The 26,163-nt window shown below is 50.4% G+C and overlaps 1 protein-coding gene and 1 long non-coding RNA gene across 10 annotated transcripts in view; one reads left to right on the top strand and one right to left on the bottom strand.

The window, feature by feature from the left end:
- The window catches only part of LOC137525097 (histamine N-methyltransferase A-like), a 345,938-nt gene that overhangs the window by 171,786 nt on the left and 147,989 nt on the right, over positions 1 to 26,163 (top strand). The window lies entirely within an intron of this gene.
- Positions 19,617 to 26,163, bottom strand: part of LOC137525100 (uncharacterized) — a 34,407-nt gene continuing 27,860 nt past the window's right edge. The window contains exon 3 of the long non-coding RNA XR_011022862.1: positions 19,617 to 19,871. This is a non-coding gene — a long non-coding RNA (uncharacterized lncRNA). The remainder of the gene's footprint in view (positions 19,872 to 26,163) is intronic.

Below are 26,163 nucleotides of genomic sequence, written 5' to 3'. Positions count from 1 at the left end.
CTTTGAAGCGCTTGCTCACCTTTTCATCTTTTTAAACATTGTTATTTTATTGAATTTCATATAACCAGTGATTAAAACAAACATTGTAGCAATTAAACCCAACACTGACTGCTGCGTGTTGATTTGTACTGAGAAATTAATTGAATATCCTCCCATGTGTTATTTTCATACCTTCTTTTCAAGCTTCTCATCTTTCTTGCATATGACAGTTCATTTATATTAATTAGTAATACACAAGCTTTTGCGCTTTTCACATCTGTATCTTTTGCAATGAGATATATTTAGAATACTGGGCTCCCCTAGTAAACGCACAGCTGGCTGGAATCTGCCGCACAGTACCACTAACACGTTGATGTGGACATATCGTTACAATATGATTTCACTGAATTGCTATGCAACACAACAGATGCACTGTGTCCGTTGGTGTTCCATGGCGCTGGACAATATCAATCACATTGGAACACAATGGAATTATGTTTCAATGGCTGTTTTTAGGCATAGGCAAACCAGGCCGATACATGGGGTGACAACTATTGAAGGGGGCACCACAGAGCTAGTTCTAGCACACTGAACTTTGTGGAATTCGTATAGCCAACTGCTAGTTCCACCAAGAAAGGGATGGATGCTAAATTTAACACCTAAATGAGCACTGCTGTGTTGACTGGTTTTAACTCTGATTGGATTTCCGGGACAATATTCTAACCTGAAAAGACCCAGGCTGTACATAAACAGTGTAATGGTTGTTAAAGGGACACTTAAGTCTCTGTAAAAAAAAATGAGTTTTACTCACCTGGTGCTTCCAGCAGCCCCCTGCAGCTGTATTGTGCCCACACAGACTCCATCAGATGCTCCTGGCCCCGCCGGCAGCCACTTCCGCTGCTGCAAGCTGTTACCTCCAAAGGAGGTCTGACTGGTAGTGGGTAGGATGGAGGCGCCCAATGTGTGTTCTATTGTAGTATTTTTAAATACAAATAAAAACTATATAATAAAAAGAGAGGTAATTGCTTATCTCTCCAGTAGATAGAGACACCAGTTCAACTGGAATAAAGTTTTTATTCAAAAAGAAATCTGACAACGCGTTTCACGGGTCATGGCCCGCTTCCTCAGGTCAATACAAAATGCCTTGATAGCATAGGGCAGTGATGGCTAACCTTGGTACTCCAGCTGTGACAAAACTACAAATCCCATCATGCCTCTGTCTCCCCGAGTTATGCTTAGAGCTGTCAGAGTATTGCAATGCCTTATGGTACTTGAAGTTCCACCACAGCTGGAGTGCCAAGGTTAGCCATCACTGGCATAGGGGATAGAGTGTTGGCGTCTCTAATGTCTTGTTTTGTATGGACCTGAGGAAGCGGGCCATGACCCGTGAAACGTGGTGTAAGATTGCTTTTTCAATTAAAACTTTTTTCCAGTTGAAATGGTGTCTATGTCTTTTGGAGAGGTAAGCGATTACCTCTCTTTTTTATTATATAATTTTTTATTTGTATTTAAAAATACTAAGATAGAACGCACATTGGTCACCTCCAGCCTACCTATTAGCTGTCTGATTGCCTTTCCTACGCACATTACTGAGCACAGCTGGCTGATGCACTCTGAATACAAATAGAGCTTATTGATGTTAGGTTAATGTGTTTTTGTACTTATTTTTTTTTTTACATAATGGAGGTTAAAGTGTTGTTTTAAAGCCCTTTTAAAAGACAATCTAGTGCAATATTTAAAAACAAAACAAAAAAAACACTTTAAATGGGAAGGCGTGTCTCCATAGTTTTAATATTGCATGTCCAGCGCTGTCTCCTGCAGCAGGGAAGGAGTGTGGAGGCTCTGATGAGACCAGAGATATTAAACAAAGGAACAGACAGATAGCTGATGGAATTGATCTGACATGAATTGGCAGATGGAGGGCTGCGGGATAGATACCGGCTCTGTGGGATCAGGTGGGCCGTACTCGCCTCTAATTCAAGCCCTGACAGGGTTTAATACTTGTCAACTGATCTGCTTATCCCTGCAGTGCCGGGACTATCCTGTGGTATTAATGTGCGTAGAGAAATGGCAATGTCCCATCTCATTGTCATTCTGCAGGCAAGAACTTCTTCTGTCTTCTATCTCATCACTGAAAGTGCAGGGACCACATGAGTCAGCGCATGTGACGTCACACATGCACGAGTGTCACATGGGAACAGGCGCTCGCGGACACCGAAGGAAGGAGGCCAGGTAGTAGCGTAGCTAAGGAGCACGGGGCCCCAGTGCAAGTTTTACATGGGGTCCCAAGCACTGTATTGATATGGAGCCCCAACTCCAACCAAGGACAGCTGCAGTGTCAGGTATATTTAGAGTAAGGCAACAGTTTATGAATGATTACCACTATGCAATGCCCATACAGAAGTGTTCATTACTAGTCTAGTACCAAAGAAAAGATATTATGATGGATGAAGAAGGGACACTAGTGGGCCCCTCTGGACCAGGGCCCCCAGTGCGGTCGCAACCTCTGCATCCTCTTTTGCTATGCCATTGAGGCCAGGAGTCCCACCCACAGGTGTAAGTTAACTACAATGAAGCAGCACCTGCAATCGCAGAGGGGCCCAGAGCTGTAATGGGGCCCCAACTACTACGTCACTCCCTCTGATAAAGAGGTCCATCCATCAGATCGGGTGTTTTTGTGGCTACACTTGTTATGGGTGTGAAGGTCATGATGGCCACACTGATGGTTTTATGACCCTTGTGAGATGGGCCCCCAGGCTGTGAGGGCCACCATGGTAGGCAAGGGAAGGGTGTGAACATTACAACATTACATTACAACAATATTTTTTTTATTATTATTTTTTAAATAAAAACCCTTATTTCTTTAATATTTTCCCTGCCTATCACAGCGATCGGCTATCACCACCGATCACTTCTGTGTCCCCCAGGGGGACAGCTATGTCACACGGCTGTCCCCAGTACAGCGCTGCTGCAGATCGCAGTGCTGTACTATGTAATTAGACAGCGGTTTCGCCGTCTAACAGTCTCCCGAGCGGCGATCGCCACTCTGAGACTGAAGGAGGGGTGGAGCTCCGACCCCCAAACAGGAGATGCACGCGCAGCCTGCGCGCGATCTCCTGCAAACTGCTGCCCCAGGACTTTACACCAATCGGCATGAGGCGGTCCAGGGGATGCCGCCGCAGCCACGCCCATCACGAGTCATTTCTTAGTGTAAACAATGGCAGTGATAAGCCAGTATCTTAGTAGGGCTAAAAATTAGTAATGCAAGGCACACAGGCAAAATGGGCGCTGCGGAAATTTGAGTGGCGGAAAATACCCACTTGTAGAATATCGGTAACATTGAAGATATTCCACTGTTGGGCAGTGGTAATAATGACTATAGTAAAATATCTGTAAATTTTACTTGCTAGACCTAACCCTATTATCACAAGAGTCCTCCCTCTACTGATGCCTAACCCTAAAAGATCCCCCGCCCCACTGATGCCTAACCCTAAAAGATCCCCCGCCCCACTGTTGCCTAACCCTAACCGACCCCCTCCGATGCCTAACATACCCTCCACGCGTGTATCAAAAAAGGGCGCCTGGAAAAAAGGGCACGGGGTATAACCGAAATTTAAAGTTTTAATGCAAAACCATATTTTTCTTTTAAGGGGTTGTAAACGAAAATTTAGTGCTAAATAGGTTAAATAAACGGAAATGAAATGGCAAAACAACAAACGAATTCTGAAAAGAAACGTCAAATATCGTCTATAACAAAAACGATATTTACACTTGTATTAAGCATAGCAATGCAATGGTAGGTTTTACAGATATTTTACTGTAATTATACCAAACTGTAGGCTCACACAGATCTCTCCCTATCCCTAACCCCTAGACCCCTCTTTGTTTAAATATATATAATTTAATAAATTGTATATATTACATATATTGTGCTGTAACTATACCTAACCTTACTCTCACACAGAGCCCTCCCTGTACCTATCCCTAACCCCTAGACCCCCCTAGTGGTGCCTAACCCTAAGACCCCCCTGGTGGTGCCTAACCATAAGACCCCCCTGGTAATGCCTAACCCTAAGACCCCCCTGGTGGTGCCTAACCCTAAGACCCCCCCTGGTGGTGCCTAACCCTAAGACCCCCCCCTGGTGGTGCCTAACCCTAAGACTCCCCTGGTGGTGCCTAACCCTAAGACCCCCCTGGTGGTGCCTAACCCTAACCACCCCCCTGGTGGTGCCTAACCCTAACCACCCCCTGATTGCGTATATTATACTGTAACTATACCTAACCCTCCCTGTACCTATCCCTAACCCCTAGACCCCCCTGGTAATGCCTAAACCTAACCATCCCCACCGCACAAACACCCTAAACACATATAAACAATAATATATTTAATCCTTAAAATACTTCTCTACAAATAACGTGAATAAAATAATTTATATATTTGTAATAGAATAAATAGCTTTAAAATAGCCTTAAAATCATGTATACATTAATATTATAAATAGAGAACAGTATATATAAATATATACCATACAATAGATAGCCTTACAAGCATTAGAAATCTTAAAATAACAGTAACATTAAAAGCGATATTTTAGTAACTATAATTAACGCATTATAAGTGTAAAAACAACCTTAAAATAACAGTAATATTAAAAGCGATATTTTAGTAACTTTAATCAACACATTATAAGTGTAAAAACAAAGTTAATACCAAAAGCGATGTATTTCTAATACAATAAGGTTGAAAACGGTATTTACGCATTATACATATGAAAACAAATTTTTAAATGATCAAAGAAGTGTAAACAAAAATTTAGTTGTTATACTTTTGTAAGCGAAATTTTTAAACTAAATAATAAGTAAAAACTGATATAAGCGAAATTTAAAAACGAAAAAATAAGTATGAGGCCCAGTGCACACCGAGCGGTTTTTGGAGCGATCCGCCGGCCGCATCCGCCTCTAAAAACGCTTGTCTAATGTATTGCAATTGGATGGTGCACACCGGCGGTTTGCGTTTTTTGCCAAGCCGCAAACGCGCCTCCTGCTGCGCGTTTGCGGTTTTCGGAAGCGTTTCGTCCTCAATGTAAAGTATAGGAAAACCGCAAACCGCTCTGAAAAACGCTAGTTCAGAGCGGTTTGCCAGGCATTTTTGTTACAGTAGCTGTTCTGTAACAGCTTTTACTGTAACAATATGTGTAATCTGCTACACAAAAACGCACGCAAAACCGCTAGGTATGTTTAGAAAACCTCTCTAAGGGCCCATTCACACCTGAGCGGGAATCGCACGATTCCCGCTCACGGCAAACCGCTAGCGGTTCTGCAAGAACCGCTACACAATGTAGCGAGTGGCAGTGTTCTCACTGCTGCGGTTAGCGATAACCGCAGCCGCGCTGCATGCAGCGGTTTGCCGGCGACGAGCGTTCCGCGATTTGCGATTGTGATTAGCGTGCATAGCATGCTAATCGCGATCGCTGCAAACCCGCCGCAGTGTCCAGTGATTTTTCTGCGCTGATCGCGGGAAAATCACTCCCGCAGAACGCCGGCGGTAATCGCCGGCGTTCTGCTGTTTTAAGGGTGAACGGGCCCTAAACATACCTAGAATCGCTCTGAAATCAGCTCCCAAAACCGCTAGCGTATTGCGGATCTGCTAGCGGTTTTGGTGTGCACTGGGCCTAAGGGCCCGTTCACACTGCACGCGTTTCCAGCCGCGTTTTGGAAACGCGTGCAGGTGGCCAAAACGCACGACATCAGACATTGCATAGAGTGCAATGTCTGATGTTCACACTGCATGCGTTCCGGACCTGTGCGGTCCGGGAACGCATGCTGCACGCAGATTTTGCAAAAACGCGTGGCTGTCCCATTTACTTTTCAGTGATGGGATCAGCCACGCAACGCACACAAACGCGGATGGCCATGCGTTCGAACGCGTTGCGGTCCGCACGCGTTCCGCACGCATGGCCATCCGCATTTCTGATCTGAACGGGCCCTAAGGCCTGGTGCACACCAGAGGAGTTTTTCTGAGCGTTTTGAGTTTTTAAATCTGCTGCTAATGTTATCCTATGTGTCTGTGCACACTGGAGCAATGAGGTTTTGTAAAAAACCCCATAGCATTACATTGGGAAGAGGTTTTAGAGGTTTCAAAAGCTCTTCCCAATGTAATGCTATGGGGTTTTTTACAAAACCTCATTGCTCCAGTGTGCACAGACACATAGGATAACATTAGCAGCAGATTTAAAAACTCAAAACGCTCAGAAAAACTCCTCTGGGGTGCACCAGGCCTTAGGCCCAGTGCACACCAAAACCGCTAGCAGATCCGCAATACGCTAGCGGTTTTGGGAGCTGATTTCAGAGCGATTCTAGGTATGTTTAGAGAGGTTTTGCGTGCGTTTTTGTGTAGCAGATTACACATATTGTTACAGTAAAAGCTGTTACTGAACAGCTACTGTAACAAAAATGCCTGGCAAACCGCTCTGAACTAGCGTTTTTCAGAGCGGTTTGCGTTTTTCCTATACTTTACATTGAGGACGAAACGCTTCCGAAATCCGCAAACGCGCAGCAGGAGGCGCGTTTGCGGCTTGGCAAAAACCTCAAACCGCCGGTGTGCACCATCCCATTGCAATAAATTAGCCAAGTGTTTTTACAGGCGGATGCGGCCGGCGGATCGCTCCAAAAACCGCTCGGTGTGCACTAGGCCTTACACAAACTCAAAACGAAGTTGTAAACAATATTTGTTATAAACCTTATTCTGTAAACAAAAACTTTTGTTAATACGATCCCTGTAACCGATATTTCTCGGGCGGCCTTTTTTCCTGTCGGGCGCCGAATAGCCGATATTTTGCATTGCAGTCTATGGCGGCGCCCTTTTTTACTAGCTCCACCCTCCACACCAATGCCTAACCCAAAATGACACCCCTGCCGCACTGATGCCTAACCCTAACTGCCCCCCTCCGATGCCTAACAAACCCTCCACACCAATGCCTAACCCTAACGACACCCCCGCCGCACTGATGCCTAACCCTAGCCGAACCCCCTCCGATGCCTAACATACCCTCCACACCAATGCCTAACCGTAACTGAGCTGACACCCCCCCCCCCACCCTACTGATGCCTAACCCTAACCGACCCTCTCCGATGCCTAACATACCCTCCACACCAATGCCTAACCCTAACCGACCCCCCCCATGATGCTTAACCCTAACTCTGACCCTCCCACTGATGCCTAACCCTAACTTCCCTCCACATTAATGCCTAACCATAACCTACCCCCTCACACCCATGCTCAACCCTAACCGACCCCATACCACTGATGCCTCACCCTAACTAAATCCCCCCACCAAATGCTCTCTGACCTCCCCACCGATGCCTACCCCTAACTTACCCCGCCCCACACTGATGACTAACTCCCAACCGATCCCCGTTCATCAATGCTTAAGCTGAACTGCCCCCCTCCCCACTGATGCCTAACCCTAACCACCCCCCTCAGATGCCTAACCCTAACCTTCCCTCCCCCCCAGCGAACCTGCTGACATCCACGATGCCTTTGCTGCTACATATGATAAATACGATACTGTATATGTATAAATATGATATATCTCTGTCTGTCTCTCATGTTTCCCCCCTGGAGGGACCCGTTTCAGTGACTGTTCCTTGCTGAATGTGAAGGCCACAGAATCATCCATCAAGGCCGGCCCTCCGCTGTCACATCCAAGTACAGCTGCCATGGGATTACCCCACCAGTCTTATCAATTAGGACAATCTGTTCTGTTTTAATATAAATGATTTTCCGCAATAAATCAGGTTTATTACTCGGCTTCTCTATGTGGTCAATGGAGATTAATGTCCTTCCAGCATCAGATAAGACCCCAATCACTGCACATATTTATTTTGGATGATTTTAAGCATAACATCGGATCCACTCATTAAAGGGAGGAATTCCTATCGCGTTCCAAAGAAATACTGTGAGATGTACTCTTTGTCTTGCTTATTTTTCAGTAACAATTGTATTTACTGAGCCGCGTTTCATAGAAGCTCCCAGTGTGAGGGAGGGCTGGTGCACACCAAGAGCGATTCTGAGCGCTTTGAAAAGCGCTTGGCTAAGGTATTTGTATGGGATGGAGCACACCAGAGCGATGTGATCTTCTCCCAAACGCAAACGCGCTTCCTGCAGCATTTCTGCTGATTTCTGAGGCGATTCAGCCTCAATATTAAAGAGGAACTTCAGCCTAAACAAACATACTGTCATTAACCTCCTTGCCGGTTATCCTGAGCTGAGTTCGGGGTAACTCGTGCAGGAGGATTGCTCTGGCCCTGCTCAGCCGATTTTTACAAGTTTTTTTTTACCTACACGCAGCTAGCACTTTGCTAGCTGCGTGTGGTACGCGATCGCCGTCGCTACCCGGCGATTCGCCGCTACCCGCCGAGCCGCCCCCCCCAGACCCCTGCGCAGCCTGGCCAATCAGTGCCAGGCAGCGCTGAGGGGTGGATCGGGATTCCCTCTGACGTCCCGACGTCGGTGAAGTCATCCCGCACCGTTGCCATGGCGATCGGGGAAGCCCAGCAGGAAATCCCGTTCTGAACGGGATTTCCTGCTCATTCTGATCGCCGGAGGCGATCGGAGTGGGTGGGGGGATGCCGCTGCTCAGCGGCTATCATGTAGCTAGCGCTAGGCTAGCTACACTATTTAAAAAAAAATATATTAAAAAAAAGTGCTGCGCTGCCCCCTTGCCGCAGGAATTGGACCGGCAAGGGGGTTAAGTTGCATTAGTTATGTTAATTAAAATAGATAGGTAATATAATCTCTTACCCACCCTGTTTTAAAAGAAAAACAAAAGTTTGCTTTCCTAAAACAGAAAGAATTTGCGATAATTCAGGTTGGAGTGAGCTCGAGATATCTCCCAGGCACCACTGCTGAATATATGCAAATTAACCATTGAACAGACAAATGTTTGTGATTTCATGGGGGCAGCCATCTTTTTGGTTGAAAGGAGGTGACAGGGAGCATAAGACACAGTTCCAACTGTCCTGTGTCCTGATCACCCCTCCCAGTTGCTAGGCAACGAGAACAACAACATCAGAAATACCATCATGCTTTGCACAGCATCAGGGAAAAATGCCCGGGGAGTTTTCTTTGATTGTATTTTAAATGTTAGCATTTTCGCGATAGTGGTCCTTTAAGAGGAAATAAATATGGAAACCTCCATATTATTCTTACTACAGTTGCCGTTTAATGCGATTCAGGGGTTGTTTTTTTGTTTTTTTTTAATGTTTTAGCTTCTTATTTTATTCTGTAGCTTATGACACGACGCATGCATACAGCTGTAGAATGCTCCCGTGCCGGGGACAATGGGACATCTGGGAGGGTTGTCACACAGCGCAGTGATGTCACAGTGTTTGCCGTAGCGGACTGTTTGAAGGTTTTGTCCTTAGAAGAGGTGGGCTGAGTGCGTGTTTACCCAGCTCTGTATTGTATTGTCCGCTTTGCTCTTATGATAGCATTATTATTCGGGACTGATTCATGTTGCACATCTGTATTGACAATGAATATCTGTCTATAGTGACATCACTCGGGCCCTGACAAAAGCATAAAGGATAAATAGAGCTGTGAGGTGGATTCCTTGGCCTCTATAACATCAGAAACGCCTGGGTGTTTTCTATAGGGCGGCTCTGCTTTTCTGTGTCGCTCTATCAGGCAGGTCTGGTCAGGCTAAAATCACACAGATGGAACAAAAAGCACTTGAGAGTTTCACTGCGATGTTAATTTAAAGAGAACCTGAGGCGTCAAACTATCCAAAAAGAAAATACATACCAAAGGCCCTAGAGGTAGTGATGTTAGCTATGAGTATATAGCTACTGGTAAAGTGGTAATCAAAATTTAAAGAGGAACTCCAGCCTAAACAAGCATACTGTCATTAAGTTACATTAGTTATGTTAATTAAAATAGATAGGTAATATAATCTCTTACCCTCCCTGATTTAAAAGAACAGGCAAATGTTTGATTTCATGATGGCAGCCATCTTTTTGGTTGAAAGGAGGTGACAGGGAGCATGAGACACAGTTCCAACTGTCCTCTGTCCTGAGCACCTCTCCCAGTTGCTAGGCAACGTGAACAACAACATAGGGACTCCCATCATGCTCTGCACAGCATCAGGGAAAAAAAGCCCGGGCTTTTTTTCTTTGATGGATGGAGCTTAGCTAAAAATGCAGCTAAAAATGATGCTTTGGTAAAAAAAACAAAGTTCTGATGCTGTGAAACTGTTAAAGAAACACCAAGCCTTTTCAGTTCTGCTGAGTAGATTTTTAGTCCGGAGGTTCACTTTAAATTAGATAGCGCTGCCCATGGCAGAGCGGGTTAAGTAACCTGTGCCGCCGCCTACAGACGACGCGGTATCCGAATCGCCACTATGCTGACGCAAATACTGCAGCACGTTACCGCATGATCCGTGCCTACCTCTTGGATTATGCAGCAATGCAAGTCAGTAGGCGTCACAGTAAGTGTCCACGACGGGAGCGGCTAAAGGTTCTTACCCACAATGCAAATTATTTTGAGCAATACTACCGCAGAAGAATGGGTGCAATTGCACATATGACATTTAGTGATGCGCGATGATTACGAACATCAGGATGGATCAGATTTTTAAAGAGAGTCTGAAGCCATATACATTACCTCTTTTTATTGCCCAGTTTCTTAAGCATTAAAGGATACCCGAGGTGACATGTGACATGATGAAATGGACACGTGTACATTGGGGTGCGAAACCGAAACTTTGTGCAACCTTAATCGTCATGATATTTGAGAAGTAAAATGAAGTTTATTGGATTTACAGAAAGTGTGCAATAACAAAATTAGGCAGGTGCATACATTTGGGCACCACAAAAAAGAAATGAAATCAATATTTAGTATATGCTCCTTTTGCAGAAATTACAACCTCTAAATGCTACCTGTAGGTTCCAATGAGAGTCTGGATTCTGGTTGAAGGTATTTTGGACCACTCCTCTTTACAAAACATCTCTAGTTCATTCAGGTTTGATGGCTTCCGAGCGTGGACAGCTCTCTTTAAAGAGAGTCTGAAGCGAGAATAAATCTCGCTTCAGACCTCTCAGGTAGCAGGGGCATGTGTGCCCCTGCTAAAACGCCGCTATCCCGAGGCTTAACGGGGGTCCCTTCACCCCCAAATCCCCTCCGTACAGCGGGGGAGCGCTTCCGCATTGGGGCAGGGCTAACCGCCGCAGCCCTGCCCCATGCGCGTCAGTCAGACACGTACCTCCGCCTCTCCCCCGCCCCTCTCAGTCTTCCTTCACTGAGAGGGGCGGGGGAGAGGCGGCGATGCGCGTCTGATAGACGCCCTGGGAGGCAGGCCTGCAGCTGTTAGCCCTGCCTCCAGGAAGACAAGATTTACGACCAACTCTACGACCAAGGTTTGCGAGGGTGGGTTTGGGGGTGAAGGGACCCCCGTTTAGCCGCGGGATATCGGCGTTTTAGCAGGGGCACACATGCCCCTGCTAACTATGAGCTCTGAAGCGAGATTTATTCTCGCTTCAGAGTCTCTTTAAGGCCTCCTTTCCACGAACTGTTGATATGCAGTGAAATGCCTCTCAAACTCTCTCAACTGCTCACTGCTGCCTGGCTGGGAACTTCTTGTTGCTGCCTAGTATCTGCTTGTTGCTGCCTGGTAACTGCTTACTTCTTCCTGGTAACTGCTTGCTGAGCACACAGCTCAACAGTTCGTGGAAAGGAGGCCTAACTCACACCACAGATTTTAAATTATATTCAGGTCTGGGGACTGAGATGGCCACTCCAGAACGGTGTACTTGTTCCTCTGCATGAATGCCTTTGTGGATTTTGAGCAGTGTTCAGGGTCTTTGTCCTGTTGAAAGATCCAGCCCCGGCACAGCTTCAGCTTTGTTACTGATTCCTGGACATTGGTCTCCAGAATCTGCTGATACTGAGTGGACTCAATACGTCTCTCAACTCTGACAAGATTCCCAGTCCCTGCACTGGCCACACAGTCCCACAGCATGATGGAACCACCACCATATTTTACTGTAGGTTTAAGGTGTTTTTTTTTTTGGAATGCTGTGTTTTTCCTCCATGCATAACGCCCCTTATTATGCCCAAATAACTCAATTTTAGTTTCATCAGTCCGCAGCACCATATTCCAAAATGAAGCTGGCTTGTCCAAATGTGCATTAGCATACCTTGGAGGCTGCCATATTTATTTCCTGTTAAGCAATACCAGTTGCCTGGCTGCCCTGCTGATCCTCTGCATCTAATGCTGGGCATACACGGTACGTTTATTCCCGCTAAATCGGGCCGCTGGCTCGATTCCGGCGCGTCCCCGCGGGCGCCTGGATCGATTCCCGCTCTTCCCCGCGGGCGCTTCTTATCTTCTGCTCGTTTTCTTCTATTGTCCTGTCCGCGGTATCGAGTGGGGAATCGATCCGGCGGGTGATCGGGCACGTCATATTTTATCAGCGGCTCGATTCAGCGGGAATAAACGTACTGTGTATTCCCAGCATAATACTTTTAGTCATAGACCCTGAACAAGCATGCAGCAGATCAGATGTTTCTGACATTATTGTCAGATCTGACAAGATTTCCTGCATGCTTGTTTCTGGTGTGATTCAGGCACTGCTGCAGACAAATAGATCAGCAGGGCTGCCAGGAAACTGGTGTTGGTTAACCACTTACGTACCAGCAGTCTCTGCCGGAGACCGCTGGTACCAAAAACCGCAGTATACCGACGAATTGACGCACATATCTGCCGCAACAGTCACCCACACCGCACACACTCGAAACCCTTAGCCCACCCACTCTGCCATATCTTATGAAGGCAGGACCTCTGTGAGCCGGTCAGAAGCAGCTGTCAATGGCTCCTGACCGTGTGATCACCGTAAGCCAATGGGAGTTGCTAACATTGATGACCGGGTCAGAAGCCAATTAAATCGGCTCCTGACTGGCTCACAGGGCTCTGCCATCATGGAGATGGCAGGGCGAGTTAGCTGCGGCAGGCAGAGAGCGACGCAGCGGGAGCGACTAGAGCGGTGAGAACGCATGGCGACGGTGAAGAATGGGGCCAGGAACTGTAGCGCAGAGTAATGTGCAGGGCCCCCACATGATAGGGCAGCTGACCGGATAGTAAGGGGTTAATAGTTAGGCGGGGAGGAGCTCAGGTTCCCGGGCTGTGGGACTGACATAGAGGGGTGGGGGTTAGTCTATAAAAGAGGGGGGCGGAGTCTGGCCTCTTAGCAAGTGTAGGGGAAAGCTGCCTGTAGCCTGCCACAGCTCACCTCGCTTGTTTTTGACGACATGGAGGGATTGGATGACTTGCTGGCCCGGGTCAGAGAGGAGGCGACGACCAGGGGTCCGACCTGGGTCCAGGTCCAACTAGCAGCCATGGCCCCCAGCACTTCAGGCCAGCCGGCCGGGGCCAAGAGGAAGTCCAGGCCGCCCGAGCGGCTCAGCCCGGAGCACCGCCCGACCCAGAGACGCAGCGGGAGCCCCCGTGGGGACCCTCCGGCACCCCCCGCTAAGCGCACATCCGCGGCTGAAAGCGGGGCTGCCGGGAGGAATCCGAATCCAAGGCGGAACTCCTCCGGCGGTGGGCAATCCGCATCTGAGGCCTCCGCACCGCCGGCGCCACCTTCCGGATCCTCCGCGGCCCTTGGCACCCGCTCTGCGCAGCGGGCCAAGCAGGCCCAGCGCTCAGATCCACAGGCAACGGGCGCCGCCACCTCCCCAGGTGCGGCGGCGGCCCAGCCACATCGCAAGGGGGCTGGGAGCGCATCCAAGAAGCGAAAGGGGGGGCCGGCCGGGCCCTCCGGAAGACATGGGAAGAAGGGTGCGCCCAGGAGCAGCAGAGGATCCAGCCAGCAGGATGCAGGCCCCAGCACCAGACAGCCCACTCCCAGCCCTGAACATGGGTCCCCGTCGGACGATGAGTCGGTGGTCGCAGAGGAGAGGTCGCTGACGACTGGATCAGGACAGACGGCTGTACGGGACGCCGGTCCAGCACAGCCAGGTGAGGCCAATCCCCTTATTGCTATTGCCAGTTGGTTGTGGGGGGCAGTTGGGGGGTTGCAAGGGGCAGGGGGTTCTGGGGCGTTGGGAGCCTTGCCAACAGTAACACCCTCAGGGTTAGCACCTGTTGCAGCGCCTGCGCTTCATTCCTCGCCTACCGCGGTATGGTCCCCCTTACCCCAGGCTACAGCGCCGGCCGTAGCGGCCGTTAGTGGATCAGCGCATGCTTCAGCTGCCCCACTGCAGGTTTTGGCGTCCTCTCCGGTCGCCGAGGCTAGCAGCACACCAGGGGTATTTCTTGCTGGGCAGTCAGGTTTGGTGGCTCCAGTAGGTGTTCTAGCCGGGGGGCCAGTGGTTGCAGGGGACCCGGGGTTGGTACGGATGGCAGATGCCGCTCATGCGGAAATGTATGTGTGTTTTAGGGGGAGGTTGGGGTCACATTTGAAGTTGGAGGTGAAAGAGCGCATATGGAGGGGTGAGTATGTGGAGATTTTCTCACTACTACCACTAGAGAAGTTTAATTTAGACAAGGGAAAGCCGGACGAAAAAAAGAGGGAGGAGGAGCGGCGTTATCGGCTGATACCTCGGACTTTCCAGAATTGGTTCCAAGCGTTCGCAATTCTGGCAAGTGTCATTGGTGAGAGGCAACCGGAGAATTGCTCGGCGTTGTTCGGGTATATGGATTCTATCGGTGAAGCGCAAAGGTCTTACGGCGGCAATGCATGGCTGCGATACGATGAGCTCTTCCGGCAAAGTATGGCAGTGAGGCCCGCAGTACGATGGGACCACCAGGACATCCACTCTTGGATGCGCCTCATGATCCCGACAAGGGGAACGCAGTCCTTTCTCGGTCAGAGCAGTGGCACAACACCAGCCGGACCGCGGACCGAGAGAGGAAAAGGGGTCTGCTGGCAGTTTAATGAAGGGTCCTGCCGTTTTGGACACTCGTGTCGTTTCAGGCATGAGTGTTCAGGCTGCGGGGGATCACACGCCGCGGCCAGATGTTTTAAAAAGAAAGGAAAGTCCTCTGACTTTGCTTCAAAAAGGGACGACGCCAGTGAAGCTGCACGAGATGGAACCGTTCCTAAATAGATATCCGTAATCGGAGGAGGCGGAATTTTTACGTAGGGGTTTTTCCGTTGGTTTCGTTATCCCGAGTTATTGTCAGTTGCCAGCCGGTAGTCCAGTTAGGAACTTGAGATCTGCTATTGAGCTTCCCGAAGTAGTCACCCGCAAGATAGAGAAAGAGGTGGCGGCAGGCCGCCTAGCGGGCCCCTTTTTGGAACGTCCACTGGACGATCTAGTGGTATCCCCGTTGGGAGTTGTGCCAAAGAAGGAGCCGGGGTCTTTTCGCATGATACACCACCTGTCATTCCCTCGGGGTTCATCGGTGAATGATGGGATCCCGGACACAGAAGTGTCCGTGGTCTATACGTCATTCGACGTGGCAGTTAGGTGGGCTAGACGGTTAGGTCCTGGGTCCTTGTTAGCCAAAACAGACATTGAGGCAGCTTTTAGGTTGTTACCCGTTCACCCGGAAAGCTTCCGCTTGCTCGGATGCTTTTGGAAGGGTGAGTATTTTGTGGATAAATGTCTCCCCATGGGGTGCTCGATCTCATGCGCATATTTTGAGAAGTTCAGTGGGTTCCTGGAATGGGTGGTGAGAGACATGTCAGAGGTTCAGTCGATCATCCACTACCTTGATGACTTTCTCTTTTTAGGGCCGGCGGGTTCCCCCGATTGCGCTTATTCCCTGGCCACTATGAGGCATGTCTGCGATCGTTTCGGGATCCCTCTCGCGGAGGACAAAACAGATGGGCCAACGACATCCCTAAATTTTTTAGGTATCACTATTGACACCTTATTAATGGAATGTCGGTTGCCTCACGACAAGGTGATCGACTTGAGGAACACGATTGCGGCGGCAATCTTGTGCAAAAAAATGACGCTGAGAGAAGTACAATCCTTGTTAGGCAAATTGAATTTCGCCTGCAGAATTATGCCCATGGGGCGTATATTCTGCAGGCGGTTGTCCTTGGCAACAGCAGGGAAGAGTGCGCCGCATCACCGCATTCGGTTGAATGCGGAACTGCGGGCGGACCTGCAAGTATGGTCTGTTTTTCTGGGCAGTTTCAACGGGAGATCTCTGTGGTTACAGGATGTGGTAAGTAATTTCGATGTGGAACTCTTTACCGACGCCGCAGGTGCACACGGTTTCGGAGCATTCCTGGCGGGTAAGTGGTGTGCTGCCCCTTGGGACGAATCATGGGTGGAAGCGGGGTTTACATCTAACCTGGTCCTGCTGGAATTGTTTCCGATTGTAGTAGCAATGCGGCTTTGGGGCTGTCACCTGGCCAACAAGCGCATCAAGATTAACTGCGATAACATGGGAGTGGTGGAAGCGATTAATAAATTTTCGGCGTCATCTCCCCCAGTCATTTGTTTGATGCGCCAGTTAGTGTTCGAATGCTTGCGTGCAAACGTTTATATTTGTGCTGTACATATCCCCGGGGTTGAGAATGTCACGGCTGACGCGTTGTCTCGATTTCAGTGGGACAGGTTCCGGGCGGCGGCCCCAGCGGCGGAGGAAGTTGGGGTGCCCTGTCCAGTGGCGATGTGGGGAGTTCCATTCGGGCAGTATCCCACTTGATCAGCAGGTCCTTATCGGAAGCATCATGGGCGGCGTACACGGCCATATGGCGCACGTGGGACGCCTTGGTGTACCAGGTGGGAGACTGCAGTTCAGACGATGACAGGCTTTGTTTGATGTTATATTTTGTGGGAAAATGCTTCTCGGAAGGGGTGTCAGTGTCGGCCATGAATAAAAGGGTAGCAGCGCTGGCGTTCTGGTTTAAATTGCGAGGGCTGCAGGACTTAACAAAGGATTTTAGGGTCAGGCAGGCTTTGAAGGGTTACAGAGCGGGGTGGGTGCAAAGGGACTCCAGGCGCCCTGTTACATTTGAGTTATTAGGGTTAATAGTAGGAGCGCTTGGCAGGGTATGCTCGTCAGAATACGAGGCCAGTTTATTTAAAGCCGTATTTACATTAGCCTTTTTTGGGGCTTTCAGAGTAGGTGAGCTGGTCAGCCCAAGCAAACGAACAGTGGGAGGCATCCGGGCAGCGGACGTCTCGTTACAGGAGGATTCGGTTTGTATTTTTCTCAGGCGTTCCAAAACAGACCGGTCGGGTAAGGGCCGGACGATTTCCCTGTTTCGTATAGGGGGCCCTCTTTGCCCGCGGTTAGTGTCAGAATCTTTTATGGCCATCCGTTCCCCGGGGGCAATTGCCTTCTTTTCACACGCGGACGGCGTCCCGCTTACCAGATTTCAATTTACCGCCATATTTCGTAAGTGCCTTACGCACGTTGGCGCCTGCCCGGCAGAATTTGCCTCCCACTCGTTTAGGATTGGGGCGGCTACTGAAGCGTCCCGGTGGGGTATGAGTGAGGAAGTCATTCAGAGGATTGGGAGATGGGAGTCAGATCGGTTCAGGTCCTATGTTCGCCCTCATTTAGTGTAGGCTGTGATTTTTAGTTTATGGTTTAGTTTTCTGTAGTATATTTTGTTCTTTTCAGGTGCACAGATCCTGGTCTGGATATTTGGGCATTCCTATGTGAAATGGGGGGCCAAACGGGCCGACGTGAGGCCGGAAGGTCGGCAGCTCGGCTTTCCGCGCGACCAGGTCTGTATCAGGTGGCTGGGTTTTCCGGGGATGCTCTGGTCAAGGGTCCTACCTGAACTGCACCGGTTCTCTCGGCTTGATAGAGCTCCCGATATACTTGTGCTACACGTGGGAGGCAATGACCTGGCCTCCAGATCTACTAGGGTCATCATTAAAGACATCAAATTTGATGTTTTAAGGATCAGGTCGTCTTTCCCGTCCACAATAATAGTGTGGTCGGATATGGTCGCCCGCACCTCGTGGAGACTGGCACGATCGGTGCAAAAAATTAACAAGGCCAGGGTTAAGCTCAATAAGGAGGTTTCCAAGTTTGTGATCAGGAATGGGGGTCTGGCCATTAGACACAGAGAGTTAGAGGAGGACAGCAGTCTATATTTAAGGGGGGATGGGGTGCACTTGAATGCGGTGGGGACAGATCTTTGGGCCCTAGGAATTGAAGATGGGATCCAGAGAGCATTGAGGTTGGGGGCCTCGATGGCATAAGGGGTCATGCCAGCTCGTGGTGGAGGGGTAGGGGGTTCCGGAGGTGGGATCGATTGGACAGGGGATTTGCCGCGGGGCAAATTCCGGAGGGTTACTGATCAGCAGAGATTATCAACCAGGCGAGCATGCAGCTGTCCCCGAACCGGTGAACGCGGTGGGGGCCGGTCACAAGGCTGCATGCCAGTACAAGCTATTATTTAAAAGAGGTAACTCCGGACCCCTCACCCCAGCTCTGCGGAAGATGTTCTTTTAAGAGATTGTTGTGTTGGACTATATATATATTGTTGGTTTTAAATAAACGGGCTGCTTTGGCCTAAATTTATCCAAGTTGCCATTGTAGTCTGTGTGTTTATTATGTAGTGTTAAGAGGTTTCGGGGTGGGGTAAATGGTTGTTTATACTAAGGAATAAGCTATACCCTATCAAGAATGGGGCCAGGAACTGTAGCGCAGAGTAATGTGCAGGGCCCCCACATGATAGGGCAGCTGACCGGATAGTAAGGGGTTAATAGTTAGGCGGGGAGGAGCTCAGGTTCCCGGGCTGTGGGACTGACATAGAGGGGTGGGGGTTAGTCTATAAAAGAGGGGGGCGGAGTCTGGCCTCTTAGCAAGTGTAGGGGAAAGCTCCCTCCCTCCCTCCCTTGTATATTGGGTCTGTTTGCCTTACAGGTGGGACATTCGTCATTGCAGCCGGAGGGGTAGGGGGTTCCGGAGGTGGGATCGATTGGACAGGGGATTTGCCGCGGGGCAAATTCCGGAGGGTTACTGATCAGCAGAGATTATCAACCAGGCGAGCATGCAGCTGTCCCCGAACCGGTGAACGCGGTGGGGGCCGGTCACAAGGCTGCATGCCAGTACAAGCTATTATTTAAAAGAGGTAACTCCGGACCCCTCACCCCAGCTCTCTGGAAGATGTTCTTTTAAGAGATTGTTGTGTTGGACTATATATATATTGTTGGTTTTAAATAAACGGGCTGCTTTGGCCTAAATTTATCCAAGTTGCCATTGTAGTCTGTGTGTTTATTATGTAGTGTTAAGAGGTTTCGGGGTGGGGTAAATGGTTGTTTATACTAAGGAATAAGCTATACCCTATCATGTGAAATCTACGCCCTGGCAGGTATTGGGGGATCAAAACAGTGTAGATTTCAATCACTGCTGTCTGTAAGCGTTTAAAGGAAATAAATATGGCAGGCTCCATATCACTCTTACCTCGGGTTCACTTTAAAAGCACAATACCCCTCCCCATTAAATTTCAGGTACCGACCACAATGACTATCGGTTTTTAATTTGCACCTCAGTCACCATCTTCACCATCGTCTGACTTCACCATTCACTTCCTATCTGTTGCATAAAATCAAGATATCTTGGTTAAGAGTCGCATCTGAAGGTTTATCAGTACTGGTGGTTGTACATTCTTTACACCACACTATATGTATCAAAAGATCTGTTGGAGGTGAACCTGACGTAAGCCGTGACTGATCCTGCAGATCCTCGGCAGAGTTGCCCCCCGGTGCCCAACCTTTACCACATGCTGCAGTTAGGCAACCTTCCTGCGGTCTGATCCGGCCTGTCACTGCCTCACTCTGCAAGCCTGTGAACTCACCCTGAGAGTAATCTCAAAAACAATTTCATCTTTGTGGCTTTTCAACGGTTTGTGGTTTGGAGACCAGAAGTGGTGCTGCAATCTGTTTATTGTGCGCTGGTTACTATGAGCTGTTCAGAGAGAGAGAGAATCATAGAGTGACATATCATTTATTTTACAGGAATTTATTGCTTTTAGTTTCCACTCCTGTTTTCTGGGGGTTTTCATTTTTGTGTTATTTTATGTCACAGCAAGAAACATGTGAGGGGATTTCTCTTAGTGGTGTGTACGTCAGATCCAGTAGTTGGGTATGTTTGGTGTTTTGGTTTTTATTTGTCACAGATTACAAATTAAACGCATTTTTAAAGTCCTGTGCTCCCTTGTATCCTCCTCTTACCCTGCACCTATCAGTGTCCTGTGCTGCCATGTCTCCTCCTTTAGCCTGCACCTATCAGTGTCCTGTGCTGCCATTCCCCCTTCTTCTACCCTGCACCTATCAGTGTCCTGTGCTCCCTTGTATCCTCCTCTTACCCTGCACCTATCAGTGTCCTGTGCTGCCATGTCTCCTCCTTTAGCCTGCACCTATCAGTGTCCTGTGCTGCCATTCCCCCTTCTTCTAGCCTGCACCTATCAGTGTCCTGTGCTGCCATGTCTCCTCCTTTAGCCTGCACCTATAGGTGTCCTGTGCTGCCATGCCTCCTCCTCCCAGCCTGCACCTATCAGTGTCTCTGTGCTGCCATCCCTCCTCCTTCTAGCCTGCACCTATCAGTATCCCTGTGCTGCCATGCCTCCTCCTTCCAGCTTGCACCTATCAGTGTCCTGTGCTGCCATGCCTCCTCCTTCTAGCCTACACCTATCAGTATCCCTGTGTTGCCATACCTCCTCCTTCTAGCCTGCACTTATCAGTGTCCTGTGTTGCCATGCCTCCTCCTCTCAGCCTGCACCTATCAGTCTCCTGTGCTGCCACGCCTCCTCCCTCCAGCCTGTACCTATCAGTGTCCTGTGCTGTCATGCCACCTCCCTCCAGCCTGCACCTATCAGTGTCTTGTGCTGCCATGCCTCCTCCCTCCAGCCTGCACCTATCAGTGTCCCTTTGCTGCCATGCCTCCTCCCTCCAGCCTGCACCTATCAGTGTCCTGTGCTGCCATGCCTCCTCCTCTCAGCCTGCACCTATCAGTGTCCTATGCTGCCATGCCTCCCCCTCCTAGCCTGCACCTATCAGTGTGCCTGTGCTGCCATGCCTCCTCCGCTCAGCCTGCACCTATCAGTGTCCTGTGCTGCTATGCCTCCTCCCTCCAGCCTGCACCTATCAGTGTCCCTGTGCTGCCATGCCTCCTCTTCTCAGCCTGCACCTATCAGTGTCCCTGTGCTGCCATGCCCCCTCTTTCTAGCCTGTACCTATCAGTGTCCTGTGCTGCCATGCCTCCTCCTCCTCTCAGCCTGCACCTATCAGTGTCCTGTGCTGCCACGCCTCCTCCTTCCAGCCTGCACCTATCAGTGTCCTGTGCTGCCATGCCTCCTCCCTCCAGCCTGCACCTATCAGTATCCCTGTGCTGCCATGCCTCCTCTTCTAAGCCTGCACCTATCAGTGTCCTGTGCTGCTATGCCTCCTCCCTCCAGCCTGCACCTATCAGTGTCCCTGTGCTGCCATGCCTCCTCTTCTCAGCCTGCACCTATCAGTGTCCCTGTGCTGCCATGCCACCTCCTTCTAGCCTGTACCTTTCAGTGTCCTGTGCTGCCATGCCTCCTCCTCTCAGCCTGTACCTATCAGTGTCCTGTCCTGTGCTGCCATGCCTCCTCTCAGCCTGCACCTATCAGTGTCCCTGTGCTGCCATGCCCCCTCCTTCTAGCCTGCACCTATCAGTGTCCTGTGCTGCCATGCCTCCTCCTCTCAGCCTGCACCTATCAGTGTCCTGTGTTGCTATGCCTCCTCCTTCCAGCCTGCACTTATCAGTATCCCTGTGCTGCCATGTCTCCTCCTCCTCTCAGCCTGCACCTATCAGTGTCCTGTGCTGCCATGCCTCCTCCCTACAGCCTGCACCTATCAGTGTCCCAGTGCTGCCATGTCTCCTCCTCCCAGCCTACACCTATCAGTATCCCTGTGCTGCCATGCCTTCTCCTTCCAGCCTGCACCTATCAGTGTCTGTGTGCTGCCATGCTTCCTCCTCCCAGCCTATACCTATCAGTATCCCTGTGCTGCCATGCCTCCTCTTTCCAGCCTGCACCTATCAGTATCCTTGCGCTGCCATGCCTCCCCCTCTCAGCCTGGACCTATCAGTGTCCTGTACTGCCATGCCTCGTTCTTCCAGCCTGCACCTATCAGTGTCCTATGTTGCCATGTCTCCTCCTCCTTCTAGCCTCCACCTATCAGTGTCATTTGCTGCCATGCCTCCCCCTGTCAGCCTGCACCTATCAGTGTCCTGTACTGCCATGCCTCCTCCTTCCAGCCTGCACCTATCAGTGTCCTGTTCTGCCATGCCTCCTCTTCCAGCCTGCACCTATCAGTGTCATGTTCTGCCACGCCTCCCCCCCTCAGCCTGCACCTATCAGTGTCCTTTGCTGCCATGCCTCCTCTTCCAGCCTGCACCTATCGGTGTCCCTGTGCTGCCATGTATCCTCCTCCTAGCCTGCACCTATCAGTGTCCTGTGCTGCCATGCCTCCTCCTTCTAGCCTGCACCTATCAGTGTCCTGTGCTGCCATGCATCCTCCTTCCAGCCTGCACCTATCAGTGTCCTTTGCTGCCATGCCTCCTCCGTCTAACCTGCACCTATCAGTGTCCTGTGCTGCCATGCCTCCTCCTCCTCTCAGCCTGCACCTATCAGTGTCCTGTGCTGCCATGCCTCCTCCTCCTCTCAGCCTGCACCTATCAGTGCCCCTGCGCTGCCATGCCTCCTCCTTCTAGCCTGCACCTATCAGTGTCCTGTGCTGCCATGCCTCCTCATCTCAGCCTGCACCTATCATGTTAGTACTAGTGATGGGCCGAACCGTTCGCCTGGCGAACCTCTCTGGGCCTCTTACTACTTCCGGGTCGCAATGACCTGGAGTAGTATGCCTGCGCTGCCCGGCGGAGCGCGTCCTATATCGCGCTCCTGTTGCCGGGCACTCTCTGCGCATGAGCGTGATGTCACTCATGACGTCACACACATGCGCAGAGAGTGCCCGGCAACAGGAGCGCGATCTAGGACGCACTTCGCCGGGCAGCGCAGGCGTACTACTCCGGGTCATTGCGACCCGGAAGTAGTAAAACCCTCATGGATTTAGAGATGTTCGCCGGCGAACGGTTCGGGAACCGTTCGCCACATCTCTAGTTAGTACAGGAGCAATATGTAATTTATCATTCAAATATCCTATTTCTGTAAAAGGTGCTCTAGCAGTGTCAGCAGCAGATGTAGCAGGAGTGAAAGTGTCATTGCACAGATCTTCCCTGGGTGGTTTGTGTAAGAGGTGTGTAGAGTACATGTATTGGGAAAGGTGTGTGCCTAACCGCAACATCATGTTAGGAATATTTCTACACATCATTTGTGACACAGACGTGTGTTACAATATCACCGTAAAGTCAAGACCATGTTTTAAATGTATATTCAAACTTTTGTAAAAAAAAAAAAATCTTATTTTTAGTACCAGTTGAAAGTTGGGACAAACTTTCTCACTCAATGGTTTCAATGGTGGAAGAAGGTTAGGCCCACTTTAACCCTCTCCCCCATTAGCCAGAGGCGTAGCTAGGCTTTTCAGCACCCGGGTCAAATTGGGCATGGCCACACATCAGAATGTGGGTGTGGTCATGGGTGGAGCCAAATGTACAAATGCTGTTTAGACAACCAAATGTGTCCCCCTTTTTAGATAGCCAGATATGCCTCCCTTCCCCCTGTTTAGATATGTACCCCCTATAATTAGCCAGATGTGCCCCCCCTTGTTCTGCTGCTGTTAACACTTCTGCACTCCTCTGCAGAGGGAGGGATAGAATCAGGGGCACTTCAGGCAGCCAGCTAGCTGCCTGTCACTCACTCGGTCGCACCGCACCAATGGCCATGCTCTGCGCCCCCTTACGGTACTGCGCCTGCCCTGGGGACATGTGTTCCCCCATGCCCACCCATAGCTACGCCTCAGCAACTAGCCCCCCCTCCAGCTCTCCAAGTAATTGCCCTCTGTCCCTCTAAATGCAGAGGTGCACAGGTGGGCCACAGGCTCCTGATGTTCCCGCATGTCACAGCATTGTGTGCAGGGCCGGTTCTAAACTTTTTGCCGGTGGAAGCGATACATTGTGAGGACACTCCCCTCCCCCAATGTGTGTGCAAAGCTAGAATGAAGGGCTGTGCATTGCAGGCACTGGCACTACGCTTACCTCCCTCTGCTTCCTCCAAGACAGCATCTCCTCCCTGCTGCCCCGCAGCATCTGATCCCCAGGAGTGTGTGCTGCATCGGCGCCGCATCACTCGCCCGCTCTCAGCAGATTAGCGATGGCATTACCAGCCACACGTGAAGTCCTGCTTCCTCTCTGACTACAGTGGCACATCATGTGACCCGGCAGCATGTAACAGGTCACATGAGGCACCACTGTAGTCATGGATACAGGAAACTGGACTGAAATGCAGGTGAGGGAAGCGGCACCTTGCATATAGAGAGGGGCAGGGAGTGCGAGGTGGGGGACATTTGGAGAGCGGAGCCACCTCTTGCTGCCCTCTAATTGTTCCTGCCCTGAAGCACGTGATTCACGTTGCTTAAAGAGAAACTAAGGTGGGTTTGAAGAATGTGATCTGCATACAGAGGCTGGATCTGCCTATACATCCCAGCCTCTGTTGCTATCCCAAACCCCCCTAAGGTCCCCCTGCACTCTGCAATCCCTCATAAATCACAGCCACGCTGCTTACACACAGCTTGTCAGAGCTGGCTGTGTTTATCTCTATAGTGTCAGTCTGCTGCTCTCCCCGCCTCCTGCAGATCTGCGGTCCCCGCCTGCCTCCCTTCCCTCCCCGCTGATTGGAAGGAAGGGACGGGGGCAGGGACCGGAGCTATGCAGGAGGTGGGGGAGCAGCCGAGACTGACACTACAGATGTAAACACAGCCTCACAGCACGGCTGTGATTTATGAGGGATTGCAGAGTGCAGGGGGACCTTAGGGGGGTTTGGGATAGCAACAGAGGCTGGGCTGTATAGGCAGATCCAGCCTCTGTATGCAGATAACATTCTTTAAACACACCTCTGGTTCTCTTTAATGGAAGAACTGCCCCAGGTTGTGTGCCAGCGAGTTGATGCCAGCAGTAGTGAAGAGGAGAAAGGAGTTTGTGCTGGAACAGGGTCAGCGCTGCTCTGCATTTGCAGGGGAAGTCTGTCAGGCAGTGGTGGTAACGCACTGTTTTTAAGGGCTGGTTTGCACAGGGGACTGCTAGCAGTGTGTTTAACCGAGGCCAATCGCTTTTCTGCAACTGAGTAGAAAAGCATTTGGCATCAGTTCCTGTTGTTCCAGCGTCGTGCTTATAGCCTTAAGGGGGGCATGGAACCACTGAACGCAACCACCGCTGGACACTACATTCAGTATTAGGAAATTCAATCGGTGTGCATTCAATTTTGCTGTAAACGACAAGGATGGATGGATCAATTTGAAAAAGAGCATAGAAGCTTGAAACAGCAGTCGGTTGTTCTGTTACAGCTTTTTAACCACGCAACTTATAACTCTACAGAGGTGGAAATCGTGCCCACACCTCTCCTTTGCGTGTGTGCTGTCCCTCCCCCACTTGTGTGCCTGTGCCTGCCCACAGTTGTTATGGGGGGTGGGGGTATGTTGGCCACACTTGTTGTGGGGGGTAGTGGAAGGTTGGCTAAAACTTGTTATGGGGGTAGCAGGCCCAGTAGCATAGCAATAGGGGATGCAGAGATTGCAACCACAGGGGATGAAAATGAGGAACAATGGACCGCCGAGCTGGAGGGAGTAGCAGTCAGGAAGGGTGGCAGCAGGCACAGCGGCGGGGAGGGGTTCGGACCACCTATAGCTCTGTGTAAAAGTACCAGGCAGCAGGGGGGGGGGGGGGGGGGGAAATTGGGAGAAGAGATGACTCAGCCTCCTTACGTTCCAGTGCTGCGTTCCACCGCTCGTCACTTCCTGCAGACCCGACCCACTGTACTTCCGCAAGTTCAGTGGGCAGCTTTGCAGGAAGTGACGAGCGGAAAGCAGCGCTGGAACGTAAGGAGGGTGAGTCATCGATTCTCCGCCCACTGATACTTTTACACAGAGCTATAGCTGGTCCAACCCCCCTGCCCACCGCTGTGCCCGCTGCCACTCTTCCTGGTTACTACTCCCTCCAGCTCGGCGGTACCCTGCCCCCCCCGCGGTACTCCCCCCCCCCCCCCCCCCCACACGGTACCTCCCCCCAGCACCCACAGTCAGGTGGGCGCCACCTGAAACACCTGCCTCACCCATCACCCCGC

The sequence above is a fragment of the Hyperolius riggenbachi genome, chromosome 7, assembly GCF_040937935.1.
Source record: "Hyperolius riggenbachi isolate aHypRig1 chromosome 7, aHypRig1.pri, whole genome shotgun sequence".
NCBI classification, from domain to species: domain Eukaryota; kingdom Metazoa; phylum Chordata; class Amphibia; order Anura; family Hyperoliidae; genus Hyperolius; species Hyperolius riggenbachi.
This window is presented reverse-complemented; position numbering and strand designations above follow the sequence as displayed.